Source organism: Loxodonta africana, chromosome X, assembly GCF_030014295.1.
Source record: "Loxodonta africana isolate mLoxAfr1 chromosome X, mLoxAfr1.hap2, whole genome shotgun sequence".
Lineage (NCBI taxonomy): Eukaryota > Metazoa > Chordata > Mammalia > Proboscidea > Elephantidae > Loxodonta > Loxodonta africana.
Window position 1 is genome coordinate 43,818,661 of NC_087369.1, and position 19,110 is coordinate 43,837,770.

Consider the following 19,110-nt stretch of genomic DNA (forward strand, 5'->3'; position numbering starts at 1 on the left):
ATTTAAAAATAGGCAAAAGACTTTTAGATATTTCTCTGAAGAAGATATATAAATGGCCAATAAGCACATGAAAAGATGTGCAACGTCGTTAGTCATTAGGAAAATGCAAATCAAAACCATGAGATACCGCTTTACACCTAGTAGGATGGTAATAACAAAATAAAAAATAAACAGAAAATAACAAGTGTTGACAGAGGTGTGGAGAAACTGGAACCCTCATACATTGCTGGTAGGTATGTAAAATCGTGCAGCCACTGTGAAAAATTTTGGTGGTTCCTGAAGAAGTTAAACATAGAATTACCATGTGACCCAGAAATTCCACTCCAAGGCATATACCCAAAAGAATTAAAAGCAGGTGTTCAAACAAAAACTTGTACACAAATGTTGGTAGCGCACTGTTCACAGTAGTCAAAAGGTGGAAACAAAATGTCCATCAATGGATGAATGAATAAACAAAATGTGGTATATACATACAATAGAATATTAGTAAGCATTAAGAAGGAATAAAGTTGTGATACATACTACTACATGGATGAACCTTGAAAACATTATAGTAAGTGAAAGAAGCCGGTCACAAAAGGCTACATATTGTATGACTCCACCGATATAAAATATTCAGAATAGACAAATCCATAGACACAGAAAGCAGATTAGTGATTGCCAGGGGCTGGGGGAAAGAGAAAATGGGAAGTGATTGATTAATGAGTACAGGGTATCCTGTTGGGGTGTTAAAAAAAAGTTCTAGAACTAGATAGTGGTGGTGGTTAAACAACATTATGAATGTACTTAATGCCACTGAATCGTACATTTTAAAATGGTAAAAATGGCAAAAATTATGTTCTGCGTATTTTACCACAAAAAATTAAAGAAAGGTTAAAACAACTCAACATAAAGGAGTTGCCAGGGGCCAGACAGATTGGATTTGATGCAGGTTTTATCCTCCTATAGAGTCCCTGGAGTTCAAAATCCTAATCAAGTCTTGAATCTCACTGTAGGTGTTTTCGTCAGCCAGCTGGCTAATGGGATAAACAAACAGTGTCACTGCAGCCTTCATCCTGAGGACCCTGGTGGAAATGATTGCAACACCAGTCTATTTCTTAATGGTTTTCAATATGAGGGAGAAATTGAGAAATCCTGAATGCTGGGAGCAACCATATAAAGTCTGGCCTTTTGTGCAGCTCTGCTAAAGATTCAGATTGGTGCCTAACGGATTTATCACTTGCATGTCAGTTATTCTCTGTTTACCCTTCCAGTTCTACTCTACACTCTTCTCCAACCTGCCCTCTCTCCTAGGAGATGACTTTTATAGACTGCATCAACAGACTGCTTTATTCTCTGCTTCTCGTTAAACTCATCCAATGGTAGTCGCCTATAGGAGATCATAGGATGGGAAGAGAGTGAAACTGGGGTATTTACTTCTGTGATAGCTTTTTTACTGGGTGGCCACAGGTTTACAGTGGTTGCGTTTCTCTACCAAAAGCCATAGCTCCCATGAGGTGACGTTTTATTATAGCTATAGTTCTCTCTCTAAAATCCTGTCACTGCCCTTTCTTCGCCCCTTTAGGTCTGATACTCTACTCTTGCTAATCCTAGAGTACTTCATCATTCCTTGTTTGTTTTCCTTAACTGTGCCCACACATTGGTAAACAGTAGTTTCACTAAAATGTTCTCAATTATCCTATTTGATTGTGTCATATTGCTTCCTTCTGCGACCTGACTGATGACAGTGGGTTCAGGTGTGGTCAGCCTTATCTCTCTATTATAAAGGTCCTTACTGACGTCCACCTAATGATTTTGGCAGCCTTGATGATTGTTGCCTAGAAATGTTCTGTATCAACTATGTGGTTACCCTAAAATATAGTTTATACAACACACAGTAAACGTTTGATTCTCTCTTTAATAATCAGTTTTCAGAATAATGAGTTGATGTCCTAGCAGCCTCCAAATAAGCCCATTTTTTCAAATAATATTGTGAACTCATGGATATTAATATATTTGGTGTGTTTCATTATTTCTTTTGATGCACAAATTGTCCCGTATTTTACTAGTAGGAACTCCTTCATGTTGGTGCCTATGTCTTTTTGTTATGACCCCAATAGCTGTTGATAGCTTCCTTGCTTTATGGACCAACATGATGTCTCAGATTTCCTTTATACATTTTCAGCTCCGGACTTGGAACCAACCATTGCTCTAAGAAGCTCTGATTTCTTTTTGTAGATAATGCTATTTAAAGACCATAATTGGGGCAATAAAAGCCCTCATTCCTACTGGATTTTCATTGCTTCTAGATTTTTTCAATGAAAAGAATGAGAATACATATATAGAATATACATATATATATGTATATGCATATACATATATAGATGCACGCACACATACACACACATATATATACACATATTGTTGTTAGGTGCTGCCTAGTCGGTTCTGACTCATAGCGACCCTACATACAGCAGAGCAAAACACTGCCATCCTTACAATCTTTGTTATGCTTGAATCCATTGTTGCAGCCACTGTGTCAATCCATCTCTTTGAGGGTCTTCCTTTTTTTTGCTGACCCTCTCCCAGGATGATCTTTTTCTCCAGGGACTGATCCTTCCTGATAATATATTCAAAGTATGTGAGACGAATTCTCGCCATCCTCACTTCTAAGGAGCATTCTGACTGTGGTTCTTTCCAGACAGATTTCTTCATTCTTCTGGCAGTCCATGATATACTCAGTATTCTTCACCAACACCATAATTGAAAGACTTCAATTCTTCTTTGGTCTTCCTTATTCATTGCCCAGCTTTCACATGCATATGAGGCGATTGAAAATACCATGGCTTGGGTCAGGCGCACCTTAGTCTTCAGAGTGACATCTTTGCTCTTCAACACTTTGATTTCCGTGTATTCCATCCAGTGAGGTCCATGCATATAGTTGTTATTTATGTTGTTGAAAAAGGCATTTGCAACGAAGAAGTCTCTGGTCTTGCAAAATTCTATCATGAGATCTCAGGCATCATTTCTATCACCAAGACCATGTTTTCCTACTGTTCCTTCTCCTTTGTTTCCATATTCTTTCCCTCCTCTCTTAAGTAGCAATCTTCATTTATTTATGCTTTCTTCCATTGTTTATTTTTGAAAATATAAGCAAATCTGTGTGTGTGTGTGTGTGCGTATCTCCCTCCAAGACGTTTCTTATATCAAAGGTAGCAAGCTGTACACATTTTACTTCACCTAGTTTTTTTGCTCTTAACAATATACCCTGGAGATCATTCTACAGTAGTATGGAGAGATCTTCCTTGTTCTTTCTTAACACTAACTAGCTCTTTATTGTTTGGATGTACCATAGTTTATTCAGCCAGTCTCCTATTGAGGGACATTTGGTTATTTCCAATCTTTTGCTATTAGAAATAGTGTTTCAATAGTTTTTTTATATATGTCATCTTATATTTTTGCCAGTATATCTTTTGGATAGATTCCTAGAAGTGGGATTGCTTAGTCAAGGGGTAAATGGATATGTAATTTTTAAAGATGTTATAAGTTCCTCTCCAGAGGAATTATATTTACAATAGCTTCTTGGTATTTTTTTTTTTACTTGGTATAAGAGTGCCTGTTTCCCAGAGATCACCAAGGCAGTATGTTGTTAAACTTGGAGATTTTTTGCCCCTCTGACAGGTAAGAGATGGTATCTCAGTATAGTTTTAATTTGTATTTCTTTTATCACGATCAAGGTAGAACATCTTTTCATAGGCTTGAGGGCCATTTGCATGTCTGTTTTCATAAACTGTGTATGTCTTTGAGATGGGTGAGATTTGAATGCTCTTCAAATTATGTAACATGAGTGTCTCAGGTTGAGTTCCTCATAGGCAGACCTTGAGGCAAGGATTCATGTGATTTATTACTAGGAGGTATTTCCAGGAAAAGGCAATATGGGAATGGGGAAGGGAAGGAGATCAAGCCAGAATGTGATAGCAAACTGAGTACTAAGCAGGGGCAGATATGCCAGTAAGCAAAGTTAAAAAAAAAAAATTTAGCACGGGTTTACTTGTGCTTACTTACTAATCTGTAGTGAACAATTTCACATGGGTTTCACCACATCCACCTCTGTCAGGGATTATAAATTTGAAAAGCGGGTTTGATTCTGTAGGAAGGCGCTGTGGGGTTGGGAGAGAGATGCCAGCCATATCTAGAAGCAGAATCTTTGATGTGGTGCTTACCTTGCCTATTGGATAATCCGCCCCTGGTTCTAAGGAATGTTACTTTGGGTCAATCTCATAGGCGAGTTCTGGAGACAGTGTAGAACACATCTCAAGGATTGTCCCCATTAGGGGGCAAGAAAGTGAGAATATTTCTTTTCTTTGCTGTTACTCACCTATTTGTTAAGGGCTGCGCTCAGGAGATACCAGATTCCCAGGCACTTCTGGCTCTCCAAATCTGCAGGCAAATAAGGCTCCAGAAGCCTGAGGGCAGTCCTCCAGTTAAGAGATGCAGGTGTGGACTTTTGGGAGTCAAACCCCCCAAGAAGCAGGGAGGGTGAAAATGGCAAAGGGGTTGGATGAGTTATAGATGGAGCACTGGCAACATCTGCTTCAATGAATGATTCCTCAACCCACAGTCATAGGAGGCCAGCACAAAAGGAACATTTAGCAAAGGTGATTTAAAAAACCAAGCCCAGTGTCCATGTGAAGGGAGAGAATGTCATTGGCATTCTATTTACTTCATTTGACTTCATAACTATTTGCTAATCACGTGTGCTGAAAGAAAATTACTGTATTTTGTTCATCCAGTTTTCCCTAGTCACACGGTGTTGAGTCAGATGGTTCCTATGAGGCTGCCTTAAAACTTTCACAGACGCCTAAGGTAATCCCTTTGTGTGAAATCAACATCCAGACCTGTGCTGGAATTAAACCAGGGTCCCCTGAAACTAGTGCAAGGAACAAACAACCCCTTGTTTTCCTAGATAATGAGAGCAAACAGCTCTATTCCAGGTAGCCTTCCTTAGGGATTTTGTAAATATAAGATAATCACACACGGGCCAGAGGTGCAGTTCAACAACCCTGAATGAGAAGCCAGGAAAGGAATTATCCTGTAATAACAAGTTTTTTAACAAGTTTACTGAATCTGCCAGGCGCTCCTTGGAAACCCTACGGGGCAGTTCTACTCTGTCCTATAGGTTTGCCACAGGGTCGCTATGAGTCGGAATCCACTCGAAGGCACTGGGTTAACAAGTTTACTTACAAAGCTAACACATTTTACCTCTTAGGCCTTTGATTCCGGTATCCGTGTTCTGATTGATAGGAGAACCTAAAGGACTGTAAGATCTCAACATATCAGAGAATAGAGAGCTGTTTCTCATATCAGTTATAGTCTTAATGCTTAAAATTCATAAGTGGAAGAGCCAACGTTAATGGAAATTGACCCAGAGTGTCATTTCCCCACATGCATTTTTCTTTCCCTCCTCAATTCTAAAGTTAGACTGAGAAAGAACCCCCACAGTGCTGTATCCTTTACCGGGCTTCCTCCCCTACAGTGTTGTATTGTAAAATCCTTTCCTTTGCTGGGCTTCCCCTCACCCCCTCAGCTTTGCCTCTGAATCCTGCTTTTGCTTGGAGGTTATATGCTTTTTTTTTTTTATATATATATGTAAACCCCATTGTGCCTGCAGAGTATGATTAAGAATGTTGCTGACGTAACTTGTATGAACTCCCTACTCGTATACCCTTTTAAATGTAACCTGCCAAGGGCGGGCAGTCTTGGCAGCAACAGCTCTGACTACTCCATTTCCTTGTACAATGAAACAAAGGTGCCTTTCTTGTTTATTGGCCAGTATGAGTCATGCTGAGTAAGAACCTGGGGTTTCTACCTGGTTACAAGACTTTGGTCAATTTTAGGGTGACAAACTCATCTCAGTTTCCCTGAGACTCTCCCTGTTTTAGCACTGAAATCCCCTTGGACAAACTAAGGCAAACCGGGAGAGTTGTTCATTCTAGCAATTTCTTTAGTAACTCTGGTTAACGATTTAGGCCGGTGCTTCTCAAACTTAAAGTGCATCCAAATCCCCTGGATATTTTGTCAACATTCAGGAGGTCTTGAATGGGGCCTATGATTCTGCATTTCTAAAAACTTTCCAGGTGATGTTGATACTGCTGGTCCATGTGAAACAGGCTGCTCAGCCATATTGAAAACCCCAATCAACACCCCTTCCCCCCTCTCTTTGTCTTGCTAACCACAAGCTTGTTTTGAGCAGGAAGGCAGAGCAGGTAGTGGCTCCGTCCACTGACTAGCCCTAGTTACACCTAGAAGCACGCACAGGTTGAAATCACATCCTTCAACTGACCCCCTCCACCCCCACATATAGGCATGGGAGGGCTAAAGGCAGAAAATTCCAGGTACCAAACCCAACCCCCTGACGCCATTGGAAACAAAAAGCTCCCCAGCCCCCTTAGTCAGCGAGCATGTGGCCTTAACATCACTAGACCTCACACGCTCCTTGTACGCGCAGACAATAAACTTGCCACTTTCTGTTTCCGTTGCAATCAGTGTCCGTCTTATTTCAATCAGCTAACAAGACAGGACAAGAACCCGAGTGGCGTTCGGTTACACATGGACCACACTTTGAGTAGCAAGGGCCTAGAGCTGGGATAATATTGATGTCATAATTTTTCTGTAACTCTCCAACATTTGAAACTTAATTCTAGTTTAACTCTACTTTTAACTTAGGGAAAGAAAAATGTTTACGGAATAACATTATTTCTCTGAATATTTGTGGCAAAGGAAGGAGAATTAATGTACTTGCCAACAGGTATTCAACTGACAACGAAGCATTTTAATTGCTACAAAATTATAGATTACTCTTATTGCTCTACTTTTTATATTATACTATTCACCTTTTACTTAGTTCTCTTTTTCTGTTTTTGAATAAATTTTAAAGGTGAAATCCTCTTAGATAATTTTGATTTCATTAACATGCCTCTATTGCCCATTCCTGCCACAATTGCACAAGGGCACCATCTGTACCTTCAAATGGAGTGATGTGTTTTTTTATCCTGATTTCTTTATTCTCACTTTACAGGGACATATTTCTATATCATTATAAGATATGAAAGTACTTAATAGGGATTCATCCTAGTTTTATTCCATCAACTCTCTATCTAAAACTTCATTTATTTACTTTCTTTGGACACATTATCCATTGGCTAATCACCTTTGAACAACACACGCCATTGTTGGCGTGAGATAGCTTTGATTTCAGGAAAGAAAGGCTGGTTTCGGCTATCCCTGCATACTAGGGCAGAACTTTTTGCTATTACTGTCCATTGCAACCATGAACACAATAGACAATATCTAAATCCACACCATACTTTTCCCATGAATTGTCTAGAATTATTTCTTGCCAGCTTTCTCAACTACAGTGTGTCCACTGTTAGTCACATTTAGTCAAGTTTCTATTTTAGGAGAGGACTCATAGAAAACAACAGGCATTTCATTTATTAGTCCTACATTACGGTCATTTCCCAAGTGGTCATAGTTAAGAGATATCCTCTCAAATCCACCCACTTCACTGGATTTCTAATTTAGTAATGGTTACTAATCGTGTGTGTGTGTGTGCGTGTATGCTAGAATGTATATAAGTATAGTGAGGTGAGAATACATGTTAGCGCTCGGCTGCTAACTGAAAGGTCAGAGGTTTGAACCCACCAGCCACTCCGCGGGAGAAAGATGTGGCAGTCTGCTTCTGTAAAGATTTACAGCCTAGGAAACCCTATGGGGCAGTTCTACTCCATGCTACAGGGTGGCTATGAGTCAGAATTGACTTGACAGCAACGGGTTTGGCTTTTTGGTTTATATAAAATACAATTCAACTTTGGTTTATTTTATTTAAAAAAATGTAAACTCCATCTTGTACTACAACGGATTTCACATAACTTACAGTAGTTCATGTCAACATAAAAAGTACGAAGTATTAAAAAGGGGGTAAAAGGAAATTAAATAAATCGGAGGATAAAGTGAAGCTAGGAGTAAACACAGAAGTAGATGCAATAACGTTCACATCTAGAGTTTAAGCTTCTAGAAGCAGATGTAATAGTGTCCATGAGATATAGCAGACCAACTGATCTATACTCCTCTACAGGGCTACGTCAACGAGATACCGCATCTTGTTCCACTAGCATCAGCACCAAGAACAAACCGATGTTTTGTCCTAAGAAAATGAAACGTTTTAATCAACTAAATTGAGGTATAGTCTACATACACTAAATGTCCCTGTAAGTGTATATTTTGATGAGCTTTGACAAATTTATAAATGTGTGTAACCACCATCACAGTCGAGATGCAAAATATTTTCAACACCTGTAAAAGTTTCTTTCTACCCCGTTCTAGTCAATCCTTCCCACCCCCAGTCCCAGGCAACCATTTGTCTTTTCTAAAAGGTCATATAAATGGAATCACAGAGTAAGTGGTCTTTTGTGTCTGGCTTCTTTCCCTCAGCATAATGTTTTTGAGCTTCAGCCATGTTGCTGTATGTACCAAAAACTTCATACAGGAACTTTGAAACAAACTGTAGATCTGTCAGCTTGGCTTTATGAATAATAGAAGATGTAAAGAGAGTGAGATTCTTGCTAAAATTGTCTCTCCTCTATTCTAACTCAACAACTAAACTTCTGCCTTCTTTTCTTTCCCTGGGCATGGTGCTTTTTTTTTTTCATTAATTAGAAATAATTTTCTTTTACAAACCTAATGTACTTCAGATTTATGTATATTATCTTCTGTAGAAATCAAAGCATGTTATATTATCTCTGGCTCATCTATCATTCCTGGATGGCAGGCAGATGGCAGAACATTTTATCCTTCCTTGACTGAAAAGGAAACTTCTGGAAGTGAACCAATATTTTGGGGCGTAGCAGAAAGCTGGTGCTGAAACCAGGAACATAATACAGATTTTCCAAGCCCAAAGTTACTTTCACACTCTGCCTGTGTCCTTACCCTGAAGGAGGGTATGGACTGAACAGGCAAGGCACAGTCCCCACCCCAATCACACATCTTTCGCACTTTATCTCAAGCAGCTTATCTCTAACCTGTTTTATATATTGAGTTTCTATGTAAGATTTCATTTGTCTAAATTGTTCCCAAGTTAAGAAAATATTAAAAATGTGTTGAACCAAATCATCTCAGGAAAATGAGGATTCTTTCTGTCTTAAAATATAAGCTTTTAGTGATATAATAATGCCTTACACTTTTTTTTTCACTTATATAGCACTTTCTACTTATTTAAAGAGTTTTCACAAGCATTTAGTTTAGCCAGAAAACAAAGCCAATCAATAAAGGCAATTAATTAAGACTGCATTCACAGCTGTGTTAAATCCAGTTAATATTTAATTATCCCTTGTTAATGGAAAATTTTTTTTTTTTTAATGGAAAATGGACCAGTATGGGCATACAAAATCCACACACAAACCAAAAACTTAATTAGAGCAAGTTGTTTTTAACTTCTCATTAAACTTTGGCTGGAGGTCCTAAAAATTATCTGCAGTAACAAATAATTATAATAACGTGGGCTTCATTTCCTGTCTCTCAAGAAAGTGGTGGTTGAGAGGTGAAAAAATCTTGGGAGACTAGATTAAAATTGTCAAAAAATGGCTTTCCAAAAACTGATTGCCAAAATTTGACACGATAAAGGCACATGTTTTTTCTAAAAAGGACTTAAAATTTGTCCCATGGGTAAATATTAAAACGTAAGAACAGAACAGCTTAAGTTTGGACTTCTACTGAGACCGAGAGGCAAGCCATAGCTATAAGCAGAGTGACCCTTGGTCCAAGTTTGCCTGGACAATTACAGTTAACTGTTGTCCTGGCATGACTGTAAACTCCCTCCTTCACTCTCAGAAGTGTCCTGATTTGGACAATAAATTACACAGCTGCTCTAGCTATAAGGAAGCAGCACGGAAGTACAAACGTGGAAATTTCCAACCTCTTTTCTCCTATTTCTCCTTCCCCTAAAGATGTTCAAACTGATAAGTTGCCAGATCTAAACTATAGGTATAATGAGGCCTCCTCTCCCTTCTACTCATTTGGACCAGTGATTTGCAACGCTGAGTGCTCCTTAGAATCACCAGGAAGCTTTTTTTTAATTTATTTTAATTTAATTTTTATTGTGCTTTAAGTGAAAGTTTACGAATCAAGTCAGTCTCTCATACAAAAACTTATATACATCTCGTGATGTACTCCCAACTGCTCTCACCCTAATGAGACAGCATGCTTCTTCTCTCCACCCTGTATTCCCTGTGTCCATTCAGCCAGCTTCTGTCCCCCTCTGCCTTCTCATCTCCCCTCCAAACAGGAGCTGCCCACATAGTCTCAACTGTTTACTTGAGCCAACCAAGAAGCTTTTTAAACATAGAAGCTTGAGCTACATCCTAGAACAACTTAATCTGTGTCTTTGGAGGTGGGCCTTGTAATTAACATTGTTTAAAAGGTTTCCAGATGGTTCTAATGTGCAGCCAGAGTTGAGACCCACTTATTTCTGATAGTCATAAAGTAATTATTTACATTACAAGGCACCTGATGGTGTGCGTGATGTCTGAAATTTAAGATCCCCTCGGGGAACAGGAAGGAGTTCTGGTGACACAGTGGTTAAAGTGCTTGGCTGCTAATCAGAAGGTTGGTGATGCAAACATACCAGCTGCTCCACAGGAGAAAGATATGGCAGTCTGCTTCCGTAAAGATTTACACCCTTGGAAACCCTATGCGGCAGTTCTACTCTGTCCTTACAGTTGCTCTCAGCTGGAATTGACTCGTCAGCAGTGGGGTTTGGGTTTGGGGAAGAAGGGTGCCCCTGTCTGTTACCCTTGACCAAGGTAACCTTTGCTCAATCTATTGGGTGGCCAAAGGTTCTGCTTATTCTTGTTATCCTCTGCTCACACAAGGAGAAATCATTCTATATTTTCTTCTGAAATCTTCAATGTCTGTAACGATAAGAGTAATGAAGCATGAAGTATAATAAGCTAAATGAAGAGCTTCTTTACCTTGGAGTAAAGGCACTTGAAATAAGTGATGAAGACACTTGAAGGGAACTTCAAGTTGGCCACTCCTTTTTATCTGATGGAAGCTCTGACATTCTGAAAGCTTAGACAACTGAAGCTAGATGGCAGTCCTGCTTAGGCAATTAATGGAGATACCATAAAGACAATTATAAAGAAGATCCACACAGAAGAAAACCAGAAAGAACTCATCACTGATTTAATGCCAGCATGGAATCAGCAGGGCAAAACTAACTTGCTAATGTCACACCTTTAAATACAGTCTTCCTTATCAAATATGGAGAATTTTCCTGGAATTTTTCTGGCGCTTCTCAATAGTTTCCATAACCTCTTGCCATTCTTCCATTTTATAGAAGCAAAATGAACAATTAGCCAATGTTCATTTGTAGATACTCACCTGAGGTGGCGGCAGGAGCAACCTGCAGAGAACTGGAATGCATGGAGTCCTACTCTGAGATGGTATGTATGTTATACATACAATCTAAAAATTCAGACACACACACACAAAGCTCACTCACTGGAGTCTGTAAATATTGTTACGAACAAAAACGATCACATAAAATTAATGAGAATCTGTTATGACTTTCATCTGTTTAAATTCAGGTCTACTTACATAAATACTTTTTTAAGATCTCCTTGGAGTTGTATGGTTGACATGTCTGGGGATGGTAAATTTTAGGGGCAGAGCAAATGGATTGTAGCAAAATTATTCTTCGGGATCCAGAATTTCAATTGACCGACTTGTTCTCAGCATGTGAATCTACTTCATTTATGATTATTAAAACCAATTTTCTGATCATGTAAGTGAAATTTTAGCCCTTGTCTATCTAATAAGGTATGTTTTCCAAAACAATGACAAAATATGACTTTAAAAAGATTAAATATATGTCTATAAGGATGTTTATTAAAATATTAATAGAGGTTATCTCCACGTTGGGGGATTTGTAGAGAATTTTACGTTCTTTTATATACATTTCTGTCCTGTTTTAATTTGTTTTACAATAAGCATGTTATTTTATTTTAAAATTTCACTATTTTTTTGAGTCAGAAAGCCCTTCAACTCACCAGTGTCCATGAGTGATAAGATAATTAGCAGATTACAACTGTTTTCTGTCATGTCTATTCTCAACCCAAGGCCTGCTTTACTTTAATTGATGGCTCTCCTAATTAGAGTTGTTAATGGTGATGCCAGCGGGTGTAATCCCAGACAATCAATAGATTATGCTTGTACTCATTCTTCATTTCAAAAGCTAGCCAGAAATTGATGTTTTTGTTTGTTTACTGCTGTTTTTTGAGAATATCCAAGATAAGGCTAGGGTGTACTGAATTGTGTAGATTTCAAACATTCCAAAGTGTTTAAAACACTATTTCTTAGAACAGGATGGAATTTTAGAAATTACCAGGTAAAGAACAACATCAGAACTGAGAGCTCAGAAAGATCTCATGATTCCTTTAAACACATACTCGTTTAGTTATTTTATTTAAGCACAGTACATTAAGAAGTAGAGTTGGGAAGACAACTGCTTGTAACTTGAGTATCTCAATGCCTGAGCAATCTCTAAAAAATCATGCTTCTGTGGGTTGGGTTTATGTGTAACCAGATGTGAGTGGGGTTTTCCTGTTGCCCTGGAATTATAGTGAAGGCCCAGAGCTGAAGACAAAAGAGTAACCAGTACTCTAAGTTCGGAAAGCCATCAAGAGTTGGGGCCGGCTACTTCCCTGCAAGAAATATGAACTAGAGTTCAAAAAACAAGCCCTAACACTATACACCCTCCTTACCCTTCTCCTAGTCAATATGACATGTGCAAAGAGCTGGAGATGGGAAACCAAAAGGGAAGAACACGCTCGGCATTTCTCAAGCTGAAAGAACTGAAGAAAAAATTCAAGCCTCAAGTTGCAATAGTGAAGGATTTTATGGGGAAAATATTAAGTGATGCAGGAAGCATCAAAAGAAGATGGAAGGAATATACAGGGTCATTATACCAAAAAGAATTAGTTGATGTTCAACCATTTCAAGAGGAGGCATATGATCAGGAACCGATGGTACTGAAGGAAGAAGTCCAAGCTGCTCTGAAGGCATTGGCGAAAAACAAGGCTCCAGGAATTCTTGGAATATCAATTGAGATGTTTCAACAAACAGATGCAGTGCTGGAGGTGCTCACTCATCTACGCCAAGAAACATGGAAGACAGCTTCCCAGCCAACTGACTGGAAGAGATCCATATTTATGCCTATTCCCAAGAAAGGTGATCCAACTGAATGTGGAAATTGTAGAACAATATCATTAATATCACACGCAAGCAAAATTTTGCTGAAGATCATTCAAAAACGGCTGCAGCAGTATATCGATAGGGAACTGCCAGAAATTCAGGCTGGTTTCAGAAGAGGATGTGGAACCAGGGATATCATTGCTGATGTCAGGTGGATCCTGGCTGAAAGCAGAGAATACCAGAAGGATGGTTACCTGTGTTTTATTGACTATATAAAGGCATTCGACTGTGTGGATCATAACAAATTATGAATAACACTTCGAAGAATGGGAATTCCAGAACACTTAATTGTGCTCATGAGGAACCTTTACATAGATCAAGAGGCAGTTGTTTGGACAGAACAAGGGGATACTGATTGGTTTAAAGTCAGGAAAGATGTGCGTCAGGGTTGTATCCTTTCACCATACCTATTCAATCTGTACGCTGAGCAAATAATCCGAGAAGCTGGACTACATAAAGAACAACGGGGCAACAGGATTGGAGGAAGACTCATTAACAACCTGCGTTATGCAGATGACACAACCTTGCTTGCTGAAAGTGAAGAGGACTTGAAGCACTTACTGATGAAGATCAAAGACCACAGCCTTCAGTATGGATTGCACCTCAAAATAAAGAAAACAAAAATCCTCACAACTGGACCACTGAGCAACATCATGAAAAACAGAGAAAAGATTGAAGTTGTGAAGGATTTCATTTTACTTGGATCCACAATCAACAGCCATGGAAGCAGCAGTCAAGAAATCGAAAGACGCATTGCATTGGGTAAATCTGCTGCAAAAAAAAAAAAAAGGACCTCTTTAAAGTGCTGAAGAGCAAAGATGTCACCTTGAAGACAAAGGTGCGCCTGACCCAAACCATGGTATTTTCAATCATATCATAAGCACGTGAAAGCTGGACAATGAATAAGGAAGACTGAAGAGAACTGACGCCTTTGAATTGTGGTGTTGGTGAAGAATATCGAATATACCATGGACTGCCAGAAGATCGAACAAATCTTAGAAGAAGTACAACCAGAATACTCCTTAGAGGCAAGGATGGCAAGACTGTGTCTTACATACTTTGGACATGTTGTCAGGAAGGATCAGTCCCTGGAGAAGAACATCATGCTTGGCAGAGTACAGCGTCAGTGGAAAAGAGGAAGGCCCTCAATGAAGTGGATTGACACAGTGGCTGCAACAGGGAGCTCAAGCATAACGATTGTAAGGATGTCTCAGAACTGGGCAGTGTTTCGCTCTGTTGTGCATACGGTTGCTATGAGTCGGAAGCGACTCTATGGCACCTAATGACAACAACAACAAGTCAATATAAAGGGAGGACAGGGCAAGAGCCTGTGGCCCTTTAGAAAGTATAATACTTCTAAAAAGGGCTGCTCTGACCTTTCACCATCACCATCACCCTTTCTGTGATTGGAATGGAGGAGGAGGATGTTTTCTTTTCTCAAACCTAAGATTGGGGCTTCAAGAGAATCACTGATAAAGATATGGGTGTCTGCTAAAAGAGGAGGCTGGAAATTCATTCCGTTGTTGGATGTTTCCTTAGCCAGTAGACTTGCTGAACTGTCTTGGTACTACTGGAGTGGGGAAAAGAGAACTGGGAGGAGATGGCATGGTGGGAGACTACCCCACTTCAATTCATATTTCCTGAAAGGGACAAAAGATGAATCCCACATGACTAGAGGGAAGATGCAACTTGGAGCACCAGTCCTGCTGCACTACTGCACATGGAAGGAAAGGCTTAGCTATCAAAGGCAGTACTAGCTGAGAGATCTAAAGAAACCATCTAGAATGCATCCCAGACAGAAGAGGTTAAAAAAAAAAAAACAAAACTATAAAAGAAAGATTAAAAGACATGGAGGAAAGGAACTATTCAAAGAGAGAATGGATGAGAATTTTCCAGAGTCATTGACAGATATCAAACCTCATTATGGAATCCTAATAAATCTCAAACAGGATGAATAAAAATAAATCCATATCTTCAGATAGCAGAGTGAAACTTCAGATTAACAAAACAGAGAAAATACCAAAAGCAACCAGAGAGAAAGACTAATAACCATTAAAAAGGAATGGCTATTAGCCCAGTAGCCACAATTAAAATCAGAAGGCAGTGAGATAATATCTTTAAGATTCTGAGATTAAATAACTGTTGATTTAGATTTTTACACCCATAGAAACTCTATTTCATGAATTAAGGTGAAATTTTAAAAAATTTTTCAGACAAACAAAACTAGAAAGATCTTTTTTTTTTTGTCATTCAAGCAGGAGAAAATAATTTCATATGTAAGGACTGAAATGCAAGATGGAAAGACAATAGATAAAATCCAAACTGAGTATATAAAACAATAAAAGAAGTGACTATACAGATAAAAAAAAAAAAGTAATGTCTAATCTTTAAAGTGAAAAAATAATATAGAACTAAAAGGATAGCGAGACTTTATCTCATGCACTCTGTACATGTTCCCAGGAGGAACCAGTCCTTGGAAAAGGACATCATGCTCAGTAAAACGAAAATCCGCTGCTGTTGAGTCGATTCCGACTCATAGCAACTGTACAGGACAGAGGAGAATTGCCCCATACGGTTTCCAAGGAGCGCTTGGTGGATTCGAACTGCTGACCTTTTGGTTAGCAGCCGTAGCTCTTAACCACTACACCACCAGGGTTTCCATGCTTGGTAAAGGGTCAGTGAAAAAGAAGAAGACCTTCAATGAGATGGACTAATACAGTGGTGGCAACGATGGGCTCAAACATACTATCGTAAGGATGGTGCAGAACCAAGCAGCATTTCATTCTGCTGTACATATGGTCGCTATGAGTCATAACTGACTTGATGGCAGCTAACAATATAGTGACCCCATGTGACAGGGTAAAACTGCCCCATAGGGTTTCCTAGGGTGTAATTTTTTTAAAAATTTTGCTTTAAGTGAAAGTTTACAATTCAAGTTACTTTCTCATACAAAAACCTATATACACATTGTTACGTGACCCTAGTTGCTCTCCCTACAATGTGACAGCACACTCCTTGTCTCCACTCTGTATTTCCTGTGTCCATTCAACCAGCTCCTGTCCCCCTCTGCCTTCTCATCTCGCCTCCGGACAGGAGCTGCCCACGTAGTCTAGTGTCTACTTGAGCTAAGAAGCACATTCCTCAACAGTATCACTTTCTGTCTTATAGTCCAGTCTAATTTTTGTCTGAAGTGTTGGCTTCGATAATGGTTTTAGTTTTGAGCTAACAGAGAGTCCAGGGCCCATGACCTCTGGGGTCCCTCCAGTCTCAGTCAGACCTTTAAGTCTGGTCTTTTTACAAGAATTTGAGGTCTGCATCCCATTGTTCTCCTGCTCCATCAGGGATTCTCTGTTGTGTTCCCTGTCAGGTCAGTCATTGGTAGTAGCCAGGTTCTTCTGGTCTCAGGCTGATGGGAGTCTCTGGTTTATGTGGCCCTTTCTGTCTCTCGGGCTCATATTTTCCTTGTGTCCTTGGTGTTCTTCATTCTCCTTCGCTCCAGGTGGGTTGAGACCAATTGATGTATCTTAGATGGCCGCTTGCTACCTTTTACGTCCCCAGATGCCTAGGCTGTAATCTTCATGGAAGCAGATTGCCAGGTCTTTCAGTTAGCAGCTGAGGGCTTAACCATTGCCAAACCAGTATTCCTTAAAAAGTACTAGTCCCTCAAATAGCTAACAAATATTTAGAAAAACTTACAATAGAATGTTATATATTTTAATATATATGTTTACCTCTATGTATATGTTGTATTAAAGGCAATTGCACTTAATGTCTGCTGCATGGAAGAAGAATTTTCCAGTTGATTGTACTTCTATTTATCTATTTAATAATTAGATTTCAGATATAATTATTAATTGAAAGACACATCACTCAGTGTTACTAAGTAAAATATCTGTTAAATCCAGTTAATTTTACGGGGCACAAAATTAAATATGAAATGTAAATATATACAAAATGTAAATACACGATCAGACTGATAAACCTGCTAATTGCTCTGCCTTTTTAATAAAGCTTTTGTGTGGCAAGTGTACATAAGAAAATATTGCTACTAGTTATAAAATTTCTCTGTTCCAGGCTTGATGCAAGCAGATTAGGGATATGATCTGTCACATAGACACACATCGTATTTATATATAATTAAAAAAAAAACTATTTTCATTTCCTTTTTAAAAACAGCATCCCCAGCTTGGCAGAATAATGGAACGGCCACTAGAATAGCGTGGTTTCAACCACTGATTCAGAAGTCACGACACATGTGCGGGCAATATAGAAAAGTAAGTGACAAAAACTCTACAATTGAGAAGTTTTATGGCTACTTGAACAATTTTTTAAGGTTAGATTTGTGTCAATTTAGAATGAGGTTTTTAGAAGTGGGTTCCAGGCCTCTAACCTGAGTCTTTTCTTTTTTTACTTTTATCGGCTATTTGAATAAAGAGCCAAAAGACACATGAATCAGATTTAGAAATGAACCAAAGCTGGGGGAAAGAGACTGGGAGTAACCAAACGAAGGTTCAAGGATTATTTCAGACTGAAATTAGGAAACAAAAGCAACAAGATTACAATTTACAGAGAGATAAATGCAAATTTCTTGTTAAGGGTTCATAATTTAATTACATGAGTACATGATGGAGGAGATCTCAGAAGTCTTATGAAAATGACCTAGGGGATTTAATTGGTCCCAAATTTAATACAAGCCGATAAGTCTACAAAGCTGCCCAAAAGCTATGATTCCTTTGACTGCATAAATTACAGAAGGAGGAGCATCACGTTTCCCCTCCTCCCTTCAATCTACACCCTGGAAGGAGGAGTACTGTTTCAGAGCCACCAGATTCTGGGACATGATGATGCCATGTTTGCTAGTGGACAGGGCCACTGTGTGGTAACAGGTCAGCACTTGGAGTGGTGGTCTTGCTGCTCTCTGTATAGGAGGCTCTCTTCCTCTTCTTTTTCTGCCATCCATGTGGTAGAAGTGATAAACTGACTCTGGGCCTACTCTCTTAGAGCATTTCCAACCAACTACCTCACTTTCCTTTTTTCTTTACATGGGGCTGGAGTAATATCCAAAACTTAGAGGCAGGTGAACATTAGAAGGCCTCACTTACAGTCTTCTTTGTGCTGAAGACATTTAGGGTAAGAAAAAAAAAATTTTTTTTTTTTTTATGGCTGCTAACCAAAGGATCGGCAGTTCGAATCCGCCAGGCGCGCCCTGGAAACTCTATGGGGCAGTTCTACTCTGTCCTATAGGGTCGCTATGAGTTGGAGTCGGAATCGACTGGACGGCACTGGCGTTTTTTTTTTTGTTTTGTTTTTTTAATCTAGGAAAGAGCCCTGGGGGCATAGTAGTTAAGAGCTTGGTTGCTAACCAAAAGGTCAGCAGTTTGAATCTACCAGCCACTCCTTGGAAACCCTATGGGGCAGTTCTACCCTGTCCTGTAGGGTTGCTATGAGTCAGAACCAACTTGATAGCAATGGGTTTTGTTTTTTTAGTAACAACAAAAGTATACTGAAGATAAAAATAATATAGTTACTAGTTTTCAGTATCTTTCATTTCTGGTTCTATTTAGAGCCTTTGACTAATACATTTGCCCCCAACTCCTTATCTTTATAGGTATCAAGAATGACTGGGCACTTGAAGTTCAACTGAAGAATATTTTATCAAAGTGCTGGTGTAAACTTTAGTTAACACAGAAACCAAAAATGAGGTCTGAAAATCTCACTTTGTTTTAAGGTGATTGTTCCTCATCCTCTACATCAACAAAGAGAATTTGAAAAGGAAATCAGGAAAGCAATACCATTTACAATACCCTCCCCCCAAAATAA